The sequence below is a fragment of the Crocodylus porosus genome, unplaced genomic scaffold, assembly GCF_001723895.1.
Source record: "Crocodylus porosus isolate Cpor-Errol unplaced genomic scaffold, CroPor_comp1, whole genome shotgun sequence".
Taxonomy (NCBI): Eukaryota; Metazoa; Chordata; order Crocodylia; family Crocodylidae; genus Crocodylus; species Crocodylus porosus.
This window is the reverse complement of record NW_017728906.1, coordinates 102,221,785-102,247,476: the sequence shown is the minus strand read 5'-3', so window position 1 is coordinate 102,247,476 and position 25,692 is coordinate 102,221,785. Positions and strand designations below refer to the sequence as shown.

Sequence of the window (25,692 nt, the reverse complement as noted above, 5' to 3'; positions counted from 1 at the left end):
TGTGGACCAACTTGGTGGCTGGTTTGCCTTTTTCAATGTAAAATAAATTGGTTGCATGTGTGGTACGTTGGAATTTATTGTGCAATTAACACATTTTATCATGCATTAAGTATAACATTTTCCAGGAGTCTTGGTCTGCCTCTGTACCTTAGCTCTTTGTTCATTCACACTGGGGATGATTTGGTTTTGAACAGTGGCTCTGAAGTTGTGAGGTAGGAGGGCCTAGATATTTTTCCTGGCTCCACTCTGAATAATGTCATAGACTATATTATTCCTGACTCCACAACATCCTAAGACAGATAACATAATTCTAAAGCTAAGCCAGTGTAATTTAATGTGATGTGGGCTGTGGAAGAGGAGTGAAAGGGAATGGATAGGTAAGGGTTAATGGAGGATTGGCTGTTGTGTACCATGCCAAATATGTTTTGTTGTTATAATAGCCCAGAAGACTTAGATGTTTGTTTATGTTGGATAATTATTTCTGTCTTGTTCCTCAACCACATATTACCTCTTTCCCCTTGAAATTTCCTTGAAATTTGAATGCAACTTTTCTATATATTATTTTGTTTCTGCTTTCACAATTTTTAGTTTATTTATCCTATTGGATGTACATTTTGGATGAAGAGTAATGAAAATTGTAAGCTCTATATGAAGAGGTTCTGTTGGAAAGATTTACAAAAATATGTTTTTATTTAATATTTGTAACTAATACATACATATTTATTAGTATTAAGAAGTTTTATTTAAAGCCTACCTGCTAAAGACATGGCTGCATAATGGGCTCTTAAAAGTCATTTCTTACTCCTTAATGTGGCAACAGTGCAGTTAACCTTTAATCTTTGATATGGATCAAAGAGCCCATGGATGCAATTTCTGTGTCCAGTTCAGGCCGGCATGTTACTCCTAGATAATAATCAAGGATTTGGCTACCTCTCCAAAAATAACTTCCTGAACCCAAGGGCTGTGATCATGTTGGCCACTGGAGGTCACTGTAGCTCTATGAAATGAGACAATTATTTATTAATAATCACTTCAAAATGGTTTAAAATATTGAGCTACTCTCATACTTGATATGAAAATGGTGTGAAAATTGTGTGGTAAAAACAATAAAATATGATTACAAAATGTGACACTTATAGTTAGGAATTATTTCAAGCAAATAGTGTAGGAGTCCACTTCCCACAGCCCTCTTTTATATATGGTGAGCATCCACGAAGTTGTGAGTGGGAGAGGAAGGGAAAAGTTAGTCTCTGGTTTTTCATTATTATATCTCTTTATGGTTTGGTCTTCCCTGTTGAGAAGCATTCCCTGTTTCATACAGCTACTGTCTGAGGTTCCCTCTTGTAACTTTTTTCTCTCCCAAAACTGAACCTTTCACTGGTCACCTCTTTGCAAAGCACAGTATGGGAGGAGTTAGGCAGGAAGGGTAGCTGTTTTTTGAATACTCCAGAAGCTTAAATTTATCTCCATCCTGTGCCTTTGTACCAACAAAGGCCAGCATCTCCTATCTAGCAGGATTATCACCTTGTCATTATCACTCTGCAGCAAGCCACTACGGCAGTAAGACTTTTAGCCCAAAGACTGAATAACAAGTTCAAATACTCTTGACATGCTGTCATTGATCAATTACATCAGTAGACAGTGGACCTGATAATGCAGATGCCTGCAATGGAGTCAAAGTGTTTTAATGTACTGGAGCTTGCTTTAAACTAGTTAGTTTGGATACTAAAAGCAGTGTAGCCAATGGCAGCATGAAGGTTAGTTCAGGCTAGAAAATCTATCAGAGAAGCTGGACAAAACTCAGTCTGCACTGATATTCATGATGCTGTGACTGAGTGAGGGATTAGGCTGGAGCCTCTGGCCTGCCACGTCTCTTTTGTTCTGCTTGGAAGTCACAGTCTTGTGGTGTTCTGCCTAGATGTAGCCAGTGGAGAAATTCCCTTGAGTACAGGAGGCTGAAAAAAAGACACAAGACTCCCTGAGCTTTGCAGGTCAGCACAGGGAACATAGATTAGTAGCAGGGTAAAAGAAAGAATCATTGTATCTGTGGGAAAAGTGGAGACCACGGGCTGTTGGATTAGAGCTAGAACCTTGATTGGAGAGTGTGTATGTAGGTGTAACAAGGTGGATAACAAGTCCAGTTATTGAATTCCTTCCTGCTTGTTACTTGGCTGGTCTGAACTGTGCTATAAAGCAAAAACTGTTACAAATTCACTGATGAAAGGGCAAAAGTGTATCCTCTGCCTTCTGGCTGGTTGCAGCTGAAAAGGCAGTACTGATCTGTTTGGGTTTTAAGTCTGGTTTTTAAAAATCAAGCCAACCTTGAAGAAAAGGATGTCAAAAGACTGGCACTGGAGCTGCAGTTTTCCTTCCCTTGCTAACAAGTCGGTGTTTGGTTTACAGTAGGGCTTTAGGGGTAGGGACAGACATTACACATAAACCAGTTTAAGTAATCATAAACTGGTTTAACCCTGTAACAGAACAAATGTTCAGTGCACATAAACCACTTTGAAAATGGCCAAAACTGGTTTGAGATAAACCTGAATGGATATAGTATCGGACTTAACTGATTTGGGTCAAACTGGTTTATGCATTGTCTGTCTCAGACCCCTTCTTGGTTTAAGTTAAACCAGATTCCCCCAGCATCCCAGCATGCTCTCTGGGGCTCTCTGCTCCAGAGCAGGGCTGGCCCCTCCCCTCTGCTCCCTAGCTAGAGCTCAAGCAGATACTTGCAGGCACAGAGCATCTGCCTGGCTTCCTCCTGCTCCCCACCTTTGCTGCTCACAGCTCAAGCAGGGATCCCTCCTTCCTCCCTCCCACAGAATGGACCATAGCCAGCTTGTGGTATGCTAGCTAATCCTGAGAGTTGTCTGTGTAAGGCAGATAGGATGGTGTCTTTAGGAATTTTTGGAGCTAATCAATAGGTAATGTCCTTCTTTGGAATGTTCCCTTCCTTGGAAAAGGTTGTTTAAGAAGAGTTTGAACTAATGAGAGGGGCTTTGTTTTCTGATGGGGTGTTAAATGCTGATAGCAGAGCCAATAAAGGCTCTGTTATCAAGGTGGGGGGATTCCTCCCCAAATCAGAACATCCTGCTGGGGCCTGGCCACATCCCCTCTCAGCTCAGCACTAGAGGGGAAGGGAGGGCTGCTCTAGTGCCCCCTGGCTTCTAGCCTGAGCCACTGTAGGCATGTGCCTGAATTTCCTTAGTTCAGAGGGGATGTTTGTATGGTTACAAACTGGTTTAGCCTAGCCAGGTTAGACTAACCTGCAAAGACTGAATCAATTCAGGCTCAGGCTTTTTGAATGTTTGTCCCTAGCCTAGGAGAGCAGGCAAGAACAAAGGAACAGAGAGGGAACTTATGAAGACTATGAGAACAGGTAGCTTGGACTGGATGCAGTAGTGGAGATGAATCTTGAGGAAACAGGCAACATGATTAGAGGAACAAGGCAAAGAAGATTATGCTAGTGACTGGGAGGTGTTTGCTGGCCTGTATTCAGCTGAGCAAGAAGCAGCTGCTGTAAGCAGAGTGGAGGAGGACAGTTGTGTATCAGGCAAGGGAAGCAGGAGGAGGCTGCAGTGGTTACTGGTAAGTATTTAGAAACTTCCCCCGCTCCTCTTCAGAGCAGACATCATATGACACATTCTTATCATCTTCTTACTTACCCCAACTACTGTTAAAATCAAAAGCAGGAAATATTTTGTTTTGTGTTTCTCTCTTCTTTGCCCAACCTAACTCAACTATCTGAAGATTAGAATGTGTTGGAGTAATGTTGTAGCTATAAGGCTCCAGGAAATATGTAAAAGGCAAGGATTCTTGTGGGTGGCATCTTCTATTGGGCTGACTGCATGTTTGGGAGATTTAATTAAGATTTCTGGGATAAAATTCAGAATGAGTGTTACTGAAAAGCCATGGGAAGGATACTGCCTTGGGCAAGATACCTCTTATATTGGAAGCAGTTTAGTCATATCCACACAAGGCCCTGGGCAGGCTAATTAGAATGGAGTTGGGCTAACTGATTTTGACATGCAGCTCAAGTGTGGTAATTAGCATGGGCAGACTACACTACTACTTTCAGAGACAGCCTACGTGGAGCAGCGTAGCATACTTGGGGACATCTCTGCAGAGCATTGTAAGTTTACATGGACATGGACATGGTTTTACTACTTTGCTGCGTGGCCTTCATTGGCAGAGGGGGAGAAAATAATTTGGGGGGGGCTGAGCAGGTGCGTGCATGCATGCGCACAACCCACCCCTAGCAGGTAAGTCTGTGGGGGAAAGGGTGGGGGGAGGGGAAAGGTCTGGAGGGCAGGCAGATTGAGGCCCCAGTGGGGCACAGGCAGAATCAGGGGCTGGGGTGAGTGGGACAAGCATAGGCCTGGGGGCATATGCCCCACCCCCTGATCTTTGTGCAGAGTGGAGGCAGCTGCTGCTGAATGCTGTCCTTTGCTCCCTGTGGCAGCTCCTTCAAGAGCAGCCAGTGCCATGTGCCTGCCACCACTGGGCTGCGCCATGCACCCTGCCCACCTTCCTATGATCTTCAGTGGTTCCAACACTGGCAGTCTGTTCTATTGTGAAAGACTGTGTTTAGCATCTGGTCTGTTTTTGACTCTCCAGCTTGAATAACTAGATAACCTAGCTGTACATGGATTTCTTCCACACCCATTTGGAGTATGGCTTGAACTCAGACATCTGGATCCTGCAGCAAGACACCTACATTGCTCTATCACCCTTCCCTAGTGGCTGTATGAATAGTGTCACAGAAAATCTCCTTCCTTCCTTAATTGTCCTTAGAGGGACTATTATCATGGATCATTGCATCTCAATTTCTCTAAGGTCAGAGGTCATCTTCTATTTCAGCATGGGGCCCATGTCTACCATCTGTGGCACATTTCAGGGCAGTGACCCTTCCTAAACTCATAGTCTTGTCACTGATGGATCTATGGATTCTAGCTGTTTGCCCTCTCCCAGTCCATCAGTCATGTTCTGCTAATGTTAAGCTAAATGTAGATTGTCACCATCAGCTCCTGCAACATTGTCTTTATTTGAGCAAAGAGAAGGAGCAAACAAAACTAGTAATTTTCTTGTGCATCTGTCTCTGTTGTTGTGAGTCATGAAACATAAGAAAAGGAGGTGGTAGCAATAACGATGTGTGTCAATCTTTGCCAACAAGTTTAGCTAAGTCCTTTTTCTAGCTCCTACTTGATAGCTAGGTCTGGAAGAACTGTGCAGTCCCTCTCTTCCCCCTCATACCTCTCTCTTAGCAGGACTGGCCCTTTATATCCTGGTTCATCATTTGGCTCAGTTCCTCTGGGCTCTCTGGAGTATTGGTCTTGAGTGTGTTGTCTTCAGATGTGGATAATGAAGCACAGAACAATTATGTGACTGCCTAACCCTCTAGAGCAGGGGTGGACAAAATGGTGGATCCAGCCTGTAGCCAGACTTAATTTCCTGGCAACCTCAGCAATAGTGGCTTCTTGTGGCTGCCACTGCAGGACCCTGCTACCCAGGCATCCTGGACCATTTGCCTCACACTTACCACTGGGGACAGGAGACGCACATTCAGGTCACATGGCTGGGAGGCTGGGATGAGGCTGCAGCTAGGACAGAAGGGGGCAGGCAGTTCTGGGTAGACCCCAGGATCTCAGGGCCAGGGCAGAGCCACAATCCATTGCCCACAAGCCCCTGCTAGAGAGGGAGTCAGGCCCCCAGAAGCTGGTTTTGCAGATCAGGAGGTTCTAGCTCCTTATCTACTGCTTAGCGCAATAAACCAGAAGCAACCTCTGTGCTACATCATCAAGCCTTGCATTTGTAAGAGCACCTGAGTTCTAGCTCATAGACAGTACGGACAACATTATGTTCAAGTATATTATGCTAGTGTTTTACTGGCAGGAATATAATAGTTTTTGCTGCTTCATGAACTTATGCATAATGTTCATCCAGAGAGGGAGAGAATAACCCAAACTAGAGAGTGACCCAAGAAGTTTTCCAGATTGCAGACAAAGGGGAAGCAGTAATAGAGACTTTGTCCTGAAGCTTCGTCCCTTGGAATGGGATCCACCCTCAAGTCTGTATCTCTCCTGTTTGTTTCCCTGCTGGGACAGCCTTGAGGCTGCACTTCTTTCTCAGCCAATGAGTCCCTATGCCATGTAGGCTCCAGCACTATGGAACAGGGAGAGCTGAAGGGGAAAGTCAGAGGCCCAAATCCCAGAGGTATTTACTCACTTAAGTTCTGTTTAGGCACTTAGCACTCATTCCATCAACAGGCTTGGATTCACAAGTTTTGAGAACGTGGCCCTTGGTTCTATCATGACCACAACTCCTAGTGGGTAGTGAAATGCTGAACTTCTTCAGTGTTGCCAGCTAATCACAGTTTTTATTGTAAATTTAATGATTTTTGGTTAGGGCTTCTTACAGTCCTCTGGCCTGCAAACCTCTAGGAGAATTTCAGCTTTCATTTTACAAGAACCTAGAAAATCAAAAACATGTTTCTGTGCTCTTCAGAAACCACCCAGCCCCATGTCTTAATCCAGGGGTTGTCAAACTCAGTTACCCTTGTGGACTGCATCAGGACTGTAGAGCTCCTCACTGGCCAGATCTTGTCTGTGTGAAGATCCAGATACAGCAGTGGTGTGGAGGTTAACATAAATGTTGCTCACTGTGGTACATGTGTCCCATTTCCACTGGCCTTAGCCCTTCTACCAATCCCATGGATCATTTCCTTGACACCTCTGTCCTAGACCATTATTCATACTCCACATATCAGAGGATATTGTAGCTAAACTGAATATCATAGACAGGCAGTCATCGGACTTGCAACATAATTCCTAAAGAGCCTGTCTTAAGTCAAAACATTGTAACTCAGAACTGATTTTACCATAGAAAACACATGGAGGACTGGTTCCTGAACCAAGGCCTGATACCCTATTTTCACCAAAAATAACCCAGAATTTTGTACTCAGTCAATTAGAGATGGGTAATATCCTACATTAATGTATTATATTGCAAATAGCAATCATATTAATTTGGAAGGACTTCTTTGAGGTGGCTTTGCTGGACTTTTTGAAGGGTTCTTGGCTGGAGTCTTCTCAGGAGTCTTGGCTGCAGGTTTTTCTGGAGTCTTGTCTGCTTGCTTAAAGAAAAGGTCCAAGGAAGTTTGGACAGATGTTCTCCAGGGAGATGAGCAATGCAGCAAACTTGTACGCTGGCATAGTGTCGCATCCGGTCAAGTGTCATAAAGTTGAAACTGACGTCAAAAAGTTGAAACAGGGTGTCAATTTAGAAACGTTGTAAGTGCAAAATGTAACTTGAAACATTGTAGGTCGAAGACTGCCTGTATATCAAATCTGTTTTTGCTTTTCCCATACATTAATGTTTAACAATGGGCCACATTTTACTTTGCAGTGAAGTTGGGTTAGAAGTGCACTGCTTTTTTCTACGTGAGCCACAACATAAATGTTTGAAAGAAAACAGTGTTAAAATATTGAACCACTTATGAAAGTAGCAGAGGCAGACTCTGATTAGTATTTAGCACTGCTGAATTACAGAAGAGCACCAATGAAGCATGGGGTTAATCCACCTGGCATGTTGTTCAATAGAAACCTGAAAACAGGAATGTCTGCACTATTGGAAATTGTTGTCAGAGTTGTTAGGGACTTGCAAATATTTTAAAAATACAAATCAGGTGAAACAAAAACTCAGAATTGTTCAAGCATTTGAGAACTGGCCCACTTTGTGAAAATGATGTTGTGCATCTCCACAGTGGAAAATAATGCTCACAAATAGCAATGGTATCATAACTCCATGGTTATATGAAGCCTATATATGAGTAGATATAAAATGCAGTATGTTGAGAGAGAGGGTGTGTTGCCTCCTTCTACAATTTTATTTTCACCTTTATACTGTTTTTGCTTCCCTAAACCTCCAGCTCCTAGAATCAGATTATATTATTAGAACTTCAGCTTTCACTTTTTACAATAATCTTTTAGTACACATTTACAGAGAAAAGCTGGACCAGAAATTAGATGGCAAATAGAAAGAATGCAAGCAGTAAGGTAGTATGTGCCTTGCTTTTGTTTAACCATTTTTTTTTAAATGCTTAGTTTTCAGTATCATCAAACCTATGGTTTCTAAAGAGAAATATGAAATGAAGACACTTCAAGTATGCTACTTACAATGTTTACATTAGTTTAAGACCAATGGTTACCAAACACTCTATTTTTATGATATTCAAAAAATGCTTACATATTCCAGCTCAGCTCTCTATTTGTTGTTCTAAATAAAGTACTTTCCACATGAAAGCCCTTACTCTATTGACAAGCACACTTAGCCATTTCTTCCTTGACACATTTTTTTTAGAGTAGAGTCAATAAAGATCAATTAATTGTTTTCCAAATAAAAAGAGCACATTATCTCAACTCATACAATATCCTAAACCAATTGCTCAAATCAATGGAAGAGATAATATGCTAATACTTGACTGATTTGCTGCTTATAAAGCTGTAATACTAAGGTTCACCATAGTCTTAGTATAAGTAGCCCATCATTTTCTGTAGCTGCAAGTATATGTTGCATGGAAAGAGATGCCCAGTGTTAAATCCAAGTGGGGGAAGCTATGAAGAAAAGCAAAAGCACTGATTTTAGAGGGATATAATTATTTGCACACTGGACTGGGAGCCAGGTACTACTGAGTTCTAATCCTGGCAATGATACTAATTTCTGTGGCTTTGGGCAAGCTGCTTCACTTTTCTATGTGGCACGGTTAAGATTGCTTAGTGCCTCTAAAGTGCTTTGAGGGGGTAAATTAGGGTTGAAAGTATTTTGAAGATGGATATCATTGTCTAAATGTTTAGGTTAATGTTCACACCTTATTTCTGATTGTGTCAGCTAACTAGTGCATAGTGTGCAATTCCATGCCTCCTCTCCTATCATTTCTCAGTGATAACCTCTCTCTTGCTTTCTCTCTCTCTCTCTTACTGCAGGAATACTGATGATTCATTTGAATGTTTGGACTGTGCATATGAAGAGACTGTGTTAGTAGGGCAGCAGTGTTTGCAAGGAAGAAATATATTGAAACACTTCCCTGCTGTCTATCAACTGATGTGAATGTTACAGGTAGGCATGAATCATCCTGGTGTTGATACCTTGATTCATCATTCTACTTCTGTTCAGCAGAGTACTTAACTACATGTTTAACTTCAGGTAGGTGCTTAAGTGCTTTCTGAGTGGCCTGGACATAAACCCTTCCTTAAATGATGTGCTGAAATGGCAAGCTTATGCATGTAATGGCATGTATCCTTTTGTGCAGGAGATGTAAGACAGAGTAATAGGATAATTAAGGGTGGACAAAAGTTGAGCTTAAGGAAAAACTTAATGGTCAGAATGGAGGTAAATTTCAAAATGAAAAGCAAAATGGTTCAACCAGGCTACAGTGAGGATGTTTGACTGGCAAATGCTTGGGCTGTCTCCTTCCCACTTCTTCATTTCCCTGCAGAGTGCCCTAGCAGCTGGAGAGAAATAGGTTAATCACTCAGCCATTTCTACACCCCACACATCTATAATGTCATGATATGGTAATTGCAGGTGTGTATGTGTGCTACATAAGGACAAAGTGTAGTCCTTGGTTGTGTGGCCACACTGGACTGAACACACCTCATCTTGTCTGGTCGTGGCCTGGCCAGTGTTTGGTTGGGAAACTATCTGACAGTCCCAGATATTGTCTATACAACCAGGGATTTATGACTCAACACTAGACTATATGAAGTAAATGGGGGATAAGACTTCATTTGACTCCATTATTACTGCTGACCTTGACAGCTGAGAATGAAAGGAAGGAAGTTGATCTCTGGGAAGCAATGGAGATGCAGCTGAGACTTGAACTGATGGAAACATGTGGGTTTTACTTTTTTTTTTTTGTCTACAGTGAACAGTTGTCTTTGTTAAGTGTTTATATTTCAGCTATATCATTGACTGTGACACCTACTGGGAGAAGTATAAAAAGAAACAGATTTGTGCTCCCCCTCAACTCTCCCCTCAAATGCTCTGTCTGTTTCATAACCTTTTATTCTATCCTTCCACCCACCCATCCTCTGAAATAATGGATATTAACTACATTCCAGGTGGGAGTTTTGACAGCAGCGTGCTAGTACTCCTGCCTGTTACTTATACACCCCACAGAATCCTGGCTAGTGGGTCTTGCTTTTCTAGTCTGGGTCAAAACAGTTGCCAAATTTGGGGTCAGGAAGGATTTCCTGCCCCCTCTCAATCAGATTGGCAAGGACTATGGGGTATTTGCTTTTCTCTGAAGCATGGGGCATGACTCCCTCTTAGGATTCAGTTGCTGCTTTGACACAAGACACTACTGCATAGTCATTACTGTGCATTTATTTAGTACTTTAGTACCCAAGTTACTGTTCATTAGTGCCGTTGAATGCCTTTTTTGTTGTTACTGCACAGTAGCCTAATACTACTGCACAGTAGCGTTACATCATGGTTTTTGCCACGTGATGTTACTGCCCAGTAGTATCAGGCTACTGTGCAGTTGGTGTCTTGTTAGTGAGCACATATTCTTCAATTACCTCTCTGCTGTTGCAGTGTCAGGCATGGCACTCTCCTCCTGTGCTTTTACCTGTAAGGTGTTCTTGCCATTTCTGGCTTTGTGCTGTGAAGCTATGGTGTGTGAGGGTCTGGAGTGGCTGGCTTTTTAGAGTCCTTGGGTAAATGGTTAATTGTGAGTTCAGGGGACTGGACTTGATGACCTGTGAGGCCCCTTCCAGTCCTGTGTTTTCATGTCCTAAGTTCAGAAAACAAAACAGAATTGCACTGGTGTCATCTGCTTGGTGTTACAACTTGGGAAGGGTTAAGGGTGGATCTAATCCTGAAACTACTGACTACATTGGCAGATCCTCTGTTGACTTCAGAAGTGCAGGATCTACCTTGCAAGGGCCAGCATCACTAATGTTAACACCAGGATTGTCTTTATAAGGGAATATGAAAACTGCATGACGGCCACATGACCTATACCTAGTTTAATCTCTTGATGAATACATATAATGAACAAGAGACAGCGGGACTTCTACTGCTTATATGAAAGAGCCAAAGCTTTAATGTAGCACAGGGTATAGATTTAAAACTTAAGCAAAGGTGACATTTGGGAAGCATTAGCTTTCATTTCAACTATACATATTTTTTTTATTGCAGAACATACCAAAGAATGTGATCTCTGGCCCCATTTTAAATTATTTTAGGGTACTTTTACATAAACAGAAAGTACCAGGCTCCAAAGCTAACAAACTGACCTGGTCATCCACAGAACAAGCATAACCTGAAAGGTGATAGTACAAAGTTTCTCTTTCTGTCCTGGCAGTGCCCCCATCTCTAGTTTGGAGGAACTATACTTACAGGGCAAAAGAGCAGTTAAATCTTTCTGTTGCTTTGGTTTTTAGTTTCTCCACTGCTGATAGTGTCAACAAATACCAATTCAGCATGTCAGTTTTTGTGCTGATGACACTTGTGCACTAGTCTTAATCAAAATGACAAGTAATTCCCATGTTAAAACGTATTTGTGGTTAGTTATCATAGAGAAGACTAGTACCAAAGTGGGAAGTGGGAGAACAATAGGTTTAGATCAGGATTAAAGGAATTATTAAATTCAAATGCTCTGATATTTCAGTAAAAATCCAATGAACATTTTACACTCATTTTTTCCTAAGGAAGGTTAAGTTTCCACCCTGCCTCAAATCAATAACTTTCTTTGACATCTGGGTCACAAGTAGTAGAGAAAATCAGGAAACTCCTGGCAATATGCCATCTAATTATATCTGCAACACAAAATTGCTGCTTCAGCTGTGTCTGGCAAACATCAGGGAAGCTTTAAACCTAACTATGCATGAAATCTCTAACAGACTTCGTACACGTGTGAAAATTGCCCACATAACATTTAAAATGGTTGCATCTCCTCTTAATTGTATTCTAATTAGATAAACAAGATACTGTAGTGGTTTTAAGAAAGCCTTAAATTGTTAGATATCTCATTATAACAATTAACATTATCACTGCGATGACAACTGATGTGTAAGGAGATGGTGCACAAGTTGGCATGAAAGCAAATAGTGGAGAGAATTGCTTTCTACTAGGAAAACAGCAAGCTGCAAGATTTCAGAAATAATTATTACGCTTGTGAAAAATCCACTTGGCAGTTCATTTCATTTGTATCTCAGGGTTGTCATTCTTTGCTTTTCAACAATTTCTTGCCACTAAATACAGACTTGAAGTCTGAACTAAAATCCCCCACCTCAGCTTTTATACTCATTCTTAAAGGGCATTGAGAAAGTATTATTTGGGTTACTGCTGCTGAAAGTGTTACTGTACTTAGGTCACTACCATAGCTGTCTTTCTAGACCTCATAGTGCCACACGATATAGCTAGCCCCTCAGTTTTTACTGTTCACTACCAGTCATTATTATTTATTGGTTTAACTGTGACTGATGTTATAAAAACTTAAATGAGACTAACCAAAAGGTTAAAATCTGTCTCCCTTTATAGTGGTGACAGAATTCCCCTTGACTTTCTTGGTGCCAGAATATACCCAAGGAGTTTACACGCTCATGCTTTGATTCTTGAACATTTGTGCAAGTGCTTAATTTTACTCATGAATAGTTCCAGTGGATTCAATGTTGGTATTATTTAAACTTGGAAAAAAGATGATTTTATGAATAACTTAATATGTCCAGCCTTGTAGTAATTAATTCCACTCAGTGTTATTAGGTAGAAACTGCAGTCTCATGATCACATACAATGTTTACCTAGTTTGTTTTTAAGTTGCTGCTATGGAAAATGTTGAAGGTATTCTTATAAGAGGGGTTGAAATGAGGAATGCACCTTATGGGCTCCTATGGAGACTGCATGCTCCAAATAAAACTGAGTTATGCTCTATTAAGCTCTGTTTTGATTTCCTCTCCTTAACAAACCCTCTATTAGGTCATGAACCCAAAATAGGCTTGTACACTGCTGTTGCCAATAGTTCCCTAATCTGAGGGAAAAAGATTTTTTCCTCCTATTTAAATGATGTAGTACATTCTAGTTGTCTCCCAGGATGGCTCTTAGGCTTGGAAAGGACCTTGTTCAAGAATTTTCAGACCTGCCTGGTGGCTGCACTATATGCCACCAAAATCTCTCCAGAAATCTCACCTCCGCTGTCATACCTAAAAGACACAGACATGGCTCTACAGTCAGCGCAAATGATCACACACATAACTTTCACTGGCATTGGGTCTCTTCGTTGTCTTCCCTTGGTCTGTTTGTTGTACTCGTTTGTCTGTGCTGTAATCTTTTGGCATGGCAGCATCTTTTTCATGGCCATACCTAGGACAACTGCCAAGAAGCATACCGCATCCACTTAGTCCTGCTCAGTGCATACCAAATCCCAGAAATAAGGCGCTATTGCCACCTTAGAGTGGCCCTGAGTATAGAACACGAAACATGTTAGAAACAGAAAATGGTTTAGAGGTGGGAGCTTAGAGCTCAGGGATTTGGTTTGTGTTTGGTACGTCATAGCACGGAACCTGCTTTGTGGCTGTAGTCATGGGCATGGCATAGAGGTGATGTAAGTGTTCTCTTTTGGGGACTGAATTTTGGTAGCATGTAGCTGAGGGGTCATGCTCAGGCTGGGAATACCATGCACTACCGCAACATAAATTATCTCTAATCATTTCTGAGTAGAGTTGCAAGGGGAAGAATGAAAAGACAGGGGAAGGAATGTGCCACTGAGTGTGGAGGGAAGGGACAGGGTGCCAAAAGTGGGCTCTGTGTGTGTGGGATTCTTACTTGTTTAGGGCACTTAAAAAAATCTCCATCTGCTCTTCCTGCAGGGTCATCTGCATGCCCCAGTGTGGGGAGGCAGGGCGTGGAGGGTCCAGCCACCCCTTCAGCACTGGTGACTGCTCCCACATCTCCTTTTTCAAAATCCTGGATTTGTCTATGCTTGTAGTAGGACAGCTGTGCTGTGATTGTGGTACGGTGTCAAGTCCTATGAGGATACTTTAGGTCTGAAGGTATTATGGGATGCTTTGTGGTGCTAATCCAGCAGAGCACTGAAGCACATGCTTAACTATGAGCAAATGGATTCTTTGGCTTGAAGGTAAGCATGTGCTTAACTGCTTTATTGCATCAAGACCTTCAGGATCTGTGAAAATGAAAGCTGTCTATGGCAATTTTACACGGCAAGTGTTACAACACAAAACACATCAAATGACAACAATATCCAAATTGTATTTGAAATATTTTTTGATTAAAATGGGCATTTTGCAGCCTCTTCCTGAAAGGTACAAATGTATTGAAAAGAGACACCAATTTCATGTCATTGGATGGATGGAACTCATCAATTGTGTGTTTTAAATTTTATCTGAACACTTTGCTCCTTGCCTAGAGTTCTTAACTGGTCTCATCCTTTGCTACTGTGCTTTATGGTTGAACAGAAAGTATTGCTTTATTTGGCAAGGCATCTAGGGATACAGTTTTTAATAAAAGATGCTCTATCAAATAAAGGATATTGTATTGTAAAGTTAAATGTTGCAAACTGAATGTTACTACCGGTTGAACAAGAAATAAAACCCAAGTGGTACTGAGCTGTGTGCCTCTTAGACTTCCTTACCTTCACTTCATCATGGTCAAATTGGTCCACCCTGTTGCTGGCACCCACCTCTTTGTATGTCTACCTGCATCCATCAGTAAGGAGTGGATATGAAGGATGAGAACCTCTTTTGCTGCTTGTTCAAAAGCAGCTTTATGGAGCACAACTCAGTGAACTACCCCCAGGTCAAGCCTGAGGAGTTCTGCCTGCAGCTGGTTTATTTAGGGAAAACAGCTCTGTGAGCAAACTCTCAGCTCTTTCAGCTCTGCTGCTTTTTACATTTACAGTATTCTTCTTGTTCTTGGTTTTTAACTCTGTGTATCTAAAACCCTCAAAACCAGATAAAACCACCTGTACTAACTTGTTTCCTGTATGTTAGTTAGATTGTGCAGATAAAAATACTAGCTATATTAGTTAGATTGTGCAGATTGTATATAAAAATAGAAAAAAATGGCCAAGATTTAATCTCAAATCATTTACAATATTTGTCAGAATGTATATTTGCTACCCTTGGGTAGGGTGAAAGGATGAATGTATCTACAAATTAAGTAGAAAATTGCTTAAATCCTGGCATTCTCTATCAAAGCTAGTATTAATTAACTATGTGAATGATTGCAATAGCCCTTACCATTCCTGTCTGTACATCCACCAATAAATATAACTAGTGTAAAGTACGTCTTCAAAATCTATTCAACAGACTGTCTTCTTTTGGTTTATTCAGAATAATTTGACTTCCTTGGCTTCAGATGTCCAATTCAGAGCCTTATAATAGTTTTGTAAGCATTTAAATATAAACACTTTTAGTAAAAATAAATCAATGTGGTCGTTTAATGTCATGAAGTGTAAATCTTTAACTGTAGCTAGAGCACAAGGTAGAGTGCTTAGAGCATTTGCTGACTGATGTATATAAGACTGCTTCAATATTTCTGGATATGGAAAAAAGATATTGCTCTTCATTTTCCAGTTGTGGAAGCATGCTTTCTTTTATTTTCAATTTTGATTCCTAACCTGCCAGGCATAGAGACAGATATTGCTATCTGTAGTAAAGTACTTCAGAAAAGTCAGGAAAACATGTGATACATGTCAGACCAAGGGAGTTTCTTTATTTTAATATTATGGAAAGGGAGCCTGTTGTATTGATCATTGTAGGCTGAGAAGCCAATCATCATGAGACCTATTAAATTTGTAGATATTTTGAGATGCACAAGTCAGTCCCCACTTGCTTTGATTCCTTGAATGATTGCCTATACCTCTTTCACTATTTAAATTCTCATCTTCCTTTCACCATATTGTAAGCTGTTTACGTTAGACAGATGGGGTGAGCCTTATGTGACAGAATGAATGAACACTAATCTGACGACAACTCCAGAAATGCACAAGAGCCCACGTCAGAACACGCTAACATTCTTGGAGATCCACCACTGACTTCAGTGAAATGCTGGACTTCAGGTAGTTCTTAAGCAGCAAAACTTTAAACACTGACTTGAATGTGAAACTGGAGAACAAGAAATCATCCACAGACTGGACTGTGTAAAGCAAGGGCTGGCAATGTGTTTGGGCAGAGGGCCAGAAACACCCACAGCCTCTGCTTCTAAGAAGTGGGTGTGCCAGGGTGGATGGCAGGAGAGCTGTGAGGGGCCCAATCCTTGTTGTGGCAGGGCAGCCCTGGCCCCTTCCACGCCGTCTGTCCTGAGGAGCACATGCCAAACAAAATGCCTGTGTGTGTCATGCTCTGGCACCCATGCCAGAAGTTGCCTACTCTTGGTGTAAGGTATGGTCTCAGCAGAAATGCTGGATTCTTATCCTATTACCTGTAGTAGCTTTTATAACCTCAGCGCCCCCGGGTGGGTTAACTGCTGTTTATCCACCTCCACCTCTCTAAGCAGTCCCACCTCCCCTTATCCTTTGTATTTTCCTTCTGTTTATATCCCCTGATTTCTTCAAGTACATTTATAGCATTTGATGAAGTAGGCTGTTGCCTGCTAAAACTTATGCCCCTCTGAACCAGTTAGTCTCTAAGCTGCCACACCCTGCCCTGCCTTCTGCCCCAAGAAGAGGTGGGGACGCAAGTTAACTGTATGCTTTGATGTCAGTCAATAGATAAATATATTGGACTATGTAATATCATCTCCTAATGAGTTTAAATGAACAATTTAAGATTATATAAATTTAAGATTTATTGGATACTCTAGAACTATTGGTTCAAAGATGATACCTTTATTGAACCAACTAAGAAATTGCAAAAAAAAAAATCTTTTTCTGTAAGCTTTTGGGCACATGGGCCTTTCCTCAGGCTCAGGGAAAATTAAAGGTGGTAAAAAGACTCCATAGGTAGAAAATAAACTTCATTTTTGAGCAGAAGAAGCTGAAGGTGGAAGTCTGTTTCTCTGGGTCCATGAGAGTGTCTTTGTGAATTGCTCTTTGATGTGTAGATTAGGCAGGATTCCTTCCCTGTTGGGGTTGGATGGCAGAAAGGCAGGGAGGTGTAGAAATTTTTCTTGTTGTTCAGCAATGAAGTTTAAATCCCCAGATCATCTAAATATTGGATACTGTATGTATTTTTTTAAATACCATTTGCAATGATCGTATAACATACAAATAATAATATCCATTTGTCTAAATGCCATTTCAAATCTGTTGAATTCTAAATTACCATTTGAGTTGGAACTATTTGCTATGGTTTTTCATCACTTCATAGGACTTAGATCTTTGTAAAATGGATTGCAGTTGCTTCTGATTGTTCAAAGACACTGATCCTTTTTAAGATGAAAAAACTCTCACGTCTTCTTTTACAAAGTTGATATGTTGAGATCGTAGAAATTGATTCACATGAACATCTTAGTTGTGTGTTTAATGATAACACTGAAGAATATTTGTGATCTAAAAATTAGCTGTATCTGCAGAAAAACACAGCTGTACAAGAGAGAGCAGAGGACAGCTAAGCAAGTTGGGGAAGAGTGGATTTGTGCTGCAAATTGAATTTGACTTTAATTTTACAGAATGTTGACTTGTATTTTGGCTGCTTGTTCATGTGCTATTTTGTCATTACAAATAATTTTGTATGACTTCTAAAATAAAGGATTTGGGGCAAAAAGACAGCAGGGTATGGAAAGGGGACATTCTGAATAGATGCTTGTTAGTGTAGAAGCTACTCATAGTTTCATGGGGCTTACACATATGTGGACCTCTTTTGAAGGTGTAAGACAAGTTTCTCTGACAATTACATTGTATTATAACACCATTCTGCTTCCTCTGTCTCACACTCAGCTTCATACCAGTGAAGCTTGTTTGACTACAGTTCTCCTACTGTTTATCTAAAACCTAAAGATACCACTTTATATTTGCCTTCCTTTTTGTTTTGCTGATTTTTTATTTTTGACTACCACAGAAGTAGAAGTAATTGGAAAGTGACTGCGTGTTTGGCTGTTGAAATATGGCATAATTACTGTGTTGCATATAACGTTGTTAATTAATTTCTGGAGCTAAACAATTCCCTTCTCCCCCCCATCAATAAAAAAAACATTTTGGATTGCAGAAACTATTTATGAGTTTGACCTGATTTTCCATATAATTTTGGCTAAAATGCAAGTGACTGCATTTTGAACATTGTGAAGACAGTTCATTTTTTACATTCTTAAAATTCACTGTTTCAAAGTTGCCAGAGGAGAAGGAGATTTCATCACCCATTTTTGGGTACGGATTAGAGCAAGCTTCCAAAGTTTGGCAGTTCCCTCCTCTGGCTGAGAGATGTTCACCCATTTCTATCCTTAACTGAAACGATGAACCAGGAGAGAAGAACTAGGAGCCAGGGGATCAAATCTTACAGGGGGAGGGTCTCATTTCTTGTGGGGGGCTCAGCCACCCTGAGCTTCCCCATAATTTGAACACTGTTCAATACATATTTATCTATGTTATACTTAGTGGAACAGAGCCAACAGGAAAGACTGAGCCCCTCTGGAGCATAGCCTAATTTCCAGCTGGAAATGCTCCAGAGGGGCTCAGTCTTCCTGGTCTTCCCCATGCTGGAAGAGTGCTTTAACTACTGGGTGAAGGGCAATAAGGTGTTAGTGGCCAGCACTGTTTTCTTCTCTGGAAGCCCTTCATTTTCTCTGCTTTTATTACAGGTACCTGGAATTGTAGGGTTTTGTTCTGGGGGTTTTTTTTGTATCTGCAGAAATGGTTTGTTTTGCAAACAATTTTTTTTTGGATATTTTGTTTTGGGGAGGGAGCAACCCTGAAATTTTTAATATTGGGGGCAAATCAACCAACAAAAAGTAAATGGACTTGGTTGGTTCTTTTGGGATGCAAAGCAGTGTAGGATGGCATTTGGAGGATCACCAGAAGAGGACATGGTATAGATATACCCTCATGAACATGAGTACTCATTAACTTAATGTACAATGACTGAACTGCACTTCGAATAAGGCAATGGAATACGTATTGCATTGTCAGTTACTACATACTAAATGTGGCATTGTATGAATTTAGGGAGTTCTACCGTGTAGCAAAGAAATGTAGTTCTGGATGGAGTGGATACAGTAACAGAGTAATATAGTGTAAAAATCATATTAGAAGTAATATTTGGGAATTAAATTCATTTGGGATTCATGTACATAGATTGTTAATGGCTTTCTGTGCATCAACAGGGACTGTCATAGTTTGGGAGTTTAATTTATTTACTTGCTGTATTAAATTAAATATTTTATACATATTACCATCAATAAATTGGCCATGCAGGAAATCATTCTGATCTTTATGAATTAGTTTAATTGTGACCTGTTCTAAACTACCTGACAGGATTTTTGAAACAATAAATTAATTGGATAGGCCTAATATTTCTCTTAGAATGAGGTTTCCACTTACTAGTCATAGGGAACACAATTACGAGTATGCATCTCACTGAGTCTGACATTACTCCATTATATATTTCTCATCTAAGAACCTACTAATTTTTTTCTGAAAAACAATAAAATATTCTATTTTCTACCTTTCAGTAAAGTTATGTGTTTCTATATTGCTGCACTCATTTCCTTTCCAGTAATTGAGGCAATCAGTTTCTCATTATCCAACCGATCAAGCTTTGGCATTTTAATTTTAGAAATTTAATAATTTCTAGTTTATCAGCAGCTAACTTCGGTGTACACATCTGTTTATAAAATACATTAATAATCTCCCTATTAATTTTGATACAGTTGATATATTACCATCAAATGAAATTGTCTTGTTCTCTGAATTACTTTTAGAATTAATCTGATTTTAGGTATGTATATAGGACTAACCTGGACTATAAAGTTTATACAGGCATTTACATATTAAGAAATAAAGCCAGTTAAATGCATTTTGGAAGAAAGTGCAGATAACTATTTGAGTGTAGCTGCAGTTAATTGGATTAATACTCTTAACATTTTATATTTAGATGAAATATACAGGTAATATTCAGTCATAACTGTCTGTCAAATGATAGCATATTGCTTTAAGCTTATTTATTTGGCACCTAAAAATGTGCCAGACATCTTACAGTAAATGAAGAAAAATGTATTTCCTAAAGCTTGCAACATAGTTTTAGATATAGATTGACAAATGGGAGCAACAACACAGCATGGGGGGGAAGGTTTTGGGTGAGGAAAGATAAAGGTTACAGCAATATATTAAGTTCTACAATGTACAATTTTAAAGCAGGCAAGAGAATTATTCTATGCTTTTCCCTCACTCACTTATGGTAAGACGAAACCCCATTGAAATCAATGGCAAAACTTCTATTGACTTCAATGGGGTCAGGGCTACCCCCTCAACTTACTCTTTTTTTGTGCAGAATTAGACCCTGATCAAGTAATGCTCTTCAGCTGGTGTCTAAGTGCATGCCTGCATTGCAGGCTGCAGTGCTAGATTTAAACAAGCTGGCTTAAGAACTCTGCATTGTAACTAGTGGGTGGGAGACAGGAGCAACCACCCCTATCAAAAAGTTGGGGAAGAAGGGGAGAGAGCCTTTGTGTTAATGATCATGGTGGTAACCATATCACTTCTTGTTTGCCCTGGGTGTCCAGCTGTGTCTCTACAGTGCTCCAAGTACTGGAAGTTGTCTCTTTATGGCAACACAGGGCATGGGGGGGGGCCTTTAATTAGTAAGTACTTTAATTAAAGTGCCTGAGTGTCACATCCTCTATGCTGAAAGATGGCATTGGGGCACTTTGAACTAGATCTGGCTAAAACTAGAACTGGACAGGTTACAGAGGTGGGCGGATAGGAATAGGATGTGTTTCAATACAGACAAGTGCAAGGTGTTGCACCTGGGGAGGAAGAACCAGCAGCATACCTACAGGCTGGGGAACTCCCTTCTCATCAGTGCAGAGGCAGAAAAGGATCTTGGTGTCATTTTTGATTGCAAGATGGACATGGGTTGCCAATGTGGGGATGCAGTCAGGAAGGCTAACCTCACTTTGTCATGCATCCATAGATGCATCATGAGCAGTCCAAGGAGGTGATCCTCCCCCTCTATGCGACACTGGTCAGGCCGCAGCTGGAGTAGTTCATCCAGTTCTGGGCACCGCACTTCAGGAGGGATGTGGACAACATCGAGAGGGTCCAGAGGAGGGCCACTTGCATGATCAGGGGGCAACAGGGCAGGCCCTACAAGGAGAGGATACGGGACCTGAACCTGTTCAGCCTTCACAAAAGAAGGCTGAGAGGGGATCTGGTGGCCGCCTATAAACTTGCCAAGGGGGACCAGCAGGCAATGGAGAGTCCCTGTTCCCCCGAGCACTACCAGAAGTAACAAGGAGCAATGGCCATAAGTTGACTGAGAGTAGATTCAGGCTAGAAATCAGGAGGTGCTACTTCACAGTCAGGGTGGCTAGGATCTGGAACCAACTTCCAAGGGAAGTAGTGCTCGCTTCTACCCTGGGGATCTTCAAAAGGAGGCTAGATAACCACCTAGCCGGGGTCTTTTGACCCCAGGATTCTTTCCTGCCAAGGCAGGGGTTCGGACTTGATGATCTGCTCAGGTCCCTTCCGACCCTACCAACTATGAAATTAGGAAACTATGAACTAAAGCTCATTGAACGAGCTTTCGTTTAAAGCACCCCACCTCCATTTTCCATGTGGGGACACTGATACACTTGATGCCAGAGTCTTTCGGGGTATGTTTATTTCTGGGCTTCAGCAGATTTGATTAATCAAGTCCACATAAGATCCAGCTCCCTGAAAGTTTACAGGAGCCCAGAGACCTCTGCATGGGCTAGTATTCCCTGTTGAGAACCTGCTTCTTTGGACCAGTAAAGTAGTCCATACAGATATCTAGGCTACTGTGACCAGACACTTGTGATACTCAAGTTTCCAAGTTTAAATCTAGCTCAGATTAGATTACACTGCAATCTGCAGGATAGTCATGCTCTAATTCTTTTGCCCTTAAATCACCTTATCTTTAATCCTGAAGTAAGGTTCCTTAAATGCTTGAACCTTGGCACAAATTTACCTATTAAATCAGGTCTTTATGGCTGCTTACAGATGTAGAAAAAAATGGAATCGGCTATTAGATAAAAATGCCAAAAAGCCCCGCCAAAGCATGTAAAAAACACAGATGCTTGGGAGTTGGGTCAAACTGATGTGATGCCTCTTTCAGTAAAGTGTTAGTTTTATTTTTTTCCTCCCACACCTCTCAGAGCCCCATAAAGCTAGGTACAGATGTTACACTTATTGCACGATAAGCACACAGAAAGCACTCTACTGTCATAATTGGATAGATGTTTGTGGCACACAGAGCACTTTAAAAATGGCAGATCCCAATCTAAGATAACCCTAGATGGATGTAGTATCAGACTAAAGTGCTTTAGGTTAGAGCACTTTATTAAACATCTGTACCAGATCCCATTGTGACTCAAGTTTGATCACAGTCCCCTGGCAACCCAGGGCTCCCTCACAGGGTGGTGTGCTAGCCTTGGCTTGTACTCGTATGCTTCAGGTGAGCACCAGCCCCGTTCCACCCCCTGTAGAATGAAAAGGCTCTATCTCCTCCCTGCATAACTGGGCAGCGGAGATGGGGGCTGGGAGAAGAGAGCTGCTTTGCTATGTGGACCTGGCCTGGGCCCCCCAAAGACCTGAGCCAGCAAGCTCGATGGATGGGTTGGCTATGTGGATCTGTGCAGCAGAGATCCTCCATTCCCTCCACCCCAACCCCTGCAGCTGGAGGAATGGAGCCCCACTCTGCACCAACCCAGCTCAGCCCCCCGCAAGACCCAAACCAGCAAGCTGTGGGGCCTGTATAGCAAGGGGCCTCCATTCTTCTCCTTCCCCTTCCTCTCATTGCTGCCAGCTGGGGGTGGGGCAGGGCTGGGGAGAGGGCCCCCTCTGGGAGGTGTGCAGGAGCCCAGCCTGCTGGCCTTGGCCAGTGCAGGCTGCTTCAATGATCCCCTCTCCCCACAGGCTCTTCTGCCTTGGGCTTTTTAAATGTCTGTACTTAGCTTAAATGACTATTCAGCTCATATGATCATGCTGTTTTCTTCAAAGTCCAAGTGGGCCAAAGGGCAGATTTTAACCCACTGCTCTTATAAATTGTCATGTTTCTTTTGAAGTCACTTTATCCATGACAAAGAGCTGAAGATAAGTTCTCGGGTCAGTCCTTGGCTGCTGAGTAACTACAAATCTTTACTGAGTTTGTGTGACATACCATGACTGGACTTTTTCTTTTCTCTAGGCTTGATGTTTAGAGAGGTTGTATTGGGGGGGGGGGGGGTTCCACAATAGCTGTTTTCAAATACTTTGAAAGACTGTCATAAAAGGTAGAATAACTGTTCTTACTCACCAAAGGAGGCAGGATGCACGGCAATAAGTTTTAAACTTCAGCAAAGTAGATTTAAATTAAATTTAAGAAAAAAACTTCAGAGCAGGAGAAGAATGGAACAAGCTACCTGTGAACTCTCTTCCATTTTGGTGTCTGTCTTTGATAGTTTAGGAAAAGCATATTCTATATCTGTGCAGAGTGTTAGGTGAGCTAACTCTTGAAGTGTGTTCTCCTGCTACCCCAAACTATAATTGTAGATGTTATTACTTACGATTTGAATAAGTGGTTGGTTTTGCTATTGATATAGATTCAAATTATGACCACAGTTTTCTCAGCAAGGAGAATATGAGATCCAGTAGACTACATAAATGAGCCAGTCACTAGTTTGGCCAACTAATTCTGGGAAAAGTTAGTTTGGACCATTGCCAAGGGGACGCATTTTAGGACAATGATTGCACGTATCCAAGAGGACTTTTAAACTCTAATGGGCTCTGTATTGCAGAATCAGTTATGACTTGGTGTGGGCCTATAGTTACCAGCTGTCATGTTTATATTTCAGCCACAATGGTCATAATCAAGACAATGTATGAGACTCATCTTTTATTATGTAAAAACAAAACAAACCCCCATCTCAAACCAAACACCTCTACTAGTTCTAGGTTGGCAATGAATCTTTGAAAACACAAAGCAAGCATGCTCTGTTGGATTAAAAGAATAAACATTTTATTTATCTGAAAGATCTCATGATTTCAAGCTAATCTCAAGATCTTGAGATCCTGATAATATTTATGAATACTTTGGGTTGTAAGTATTGGCACCGTAATTCACTAAGTCTCTTAGATTCATAGGTGTTAGGGTCAGAAGGAACCTCAACAAATCATAGAGTCTGACCCCCTGCCCCAGGCAGAAGAGTGCTGGGGTCAGATGATCCCAGCTAGGTGTTTGTCCAGTTTGTACCTATCCATTTCTGTTGCTGTTTGTGACAAATAGGCATGGATCTTTGGTTTCTTGGGAACAACTGCCAATGGCACCTTGTGCTGCTGCTACTTGTCCCCGGGAATACCTGTGCCATGTTCCCCCTGGTACATGGCAGGTTACCCTGGATGGGGTAGGGAAGGCTGGCTCCAGAAGCCTTACTTGGGGTCCTGGGGCCTCCTGGGGCTATATTAGCAGTGACTGTGATGCTCAGAGCCTGGCTGGTGGCTGGAGTGTGGCTCTAGCCACCCAGGCTCTGGTTTTGGGTGGCGCACACTGTACCAGTGTGTTCCACCCTGTTTTTTTGCATGGATTTTTTTTGACCCTAGGCTCTCCAAGCGTCAACCTCCCCCTCACCCCCACACTGCTACCTTAAGGAGAATACCTGAATGTGCAGTGTGTGTGCTCATCTGGACAGCTATTCTGGCACTTCCAGAATAGAAATAAAACAAACAGATTAAAATCTGAATGGATTATGTGTTAATGATGTATTAATAAATACCTTCCCAAATAATATCAAATTAATATCACTAGCACAGTGCCAGCATTTAATGACCTTATTTGCCATTATTTTCATAATGCACAGCACCCTGGAAATATAACATTGTATTTATAAAAGTGACCTAAAAGCAACTTTAAGAGAACTTGAGTTGGTTGAAAATCATGCTGAAGTGCATATCAATATTTACACACTTGTTATGAAGAAAATCTAAGCACTGCACTCAGGGTCTATTTGACTTTATCAGCAACTGCAAGGGTGGAATTGGTTTTATGGTTCCCTGAACCTGACTTTCAGTGAACATATTCGAAGTTTTACTCTGTTTTAGCTCCCACCTTATCTTTGGAGAACAGTATGAGTAACAAAGCAGAGTTCTGATCCTGCCAAGTATTCTGTATGAGGAGGCCATAGAGCTTCTGTGGGACATCTCTGGCTTGGCAAATTGGCCTCTCGTGGTAGGAAGAATACATGTAAAACTGCCTTTTCCTTTGTGTTCTTTACAGTGCCAAACATACTTTTATTTGGTAAAAAATAAAAGATGATTAATTAAAGTAAGCAAACCAAGTTAATTGCAATCCCAGTACATGGCTAGTAGGTTTTTTTCTATAATTTTACAGCATTAGCATAGAAGAAATAGGCCATAAGTGACTGACTTGTTCTTGCATCATTCTGGCACTGTATAAAGATCTCTTTAGCAGGTAAAAAGATAACTATTTTAGGGCCTCTTTGTTCTGCTGAGGCCTTTGAGGAAATATGAATCCTTTTCTATTCGATACGGGTTTATCATGACTCATCAGTCGCTCGGGGATGTAG

At 41.3% G+C, this 25,692-nt stretch overlaps 1 long non-coding RNA gene across 1 annotated transcript in view; it reads left to right on the top strand.

Moving 5' to 3' along the window:
- Positions 1 to 8,950: 8,950 nt before the first annotated feature.
- The window catches only part of LOC109306346, a 100,455-nt gene continuing 83,713 nt past the window's right edge, over positions 8,951 to 25,692 (top strand). Inside the window, exon 1 of the long non-coding RNA XR_002099955.1 lies at positions 8,951 to 9,114. This is a non-coding gene — a long non-coding RNA (uncharacterized LOC109306346). The remainder of the gene's footprint in view (positions 9,115 to 25,692) is intronic.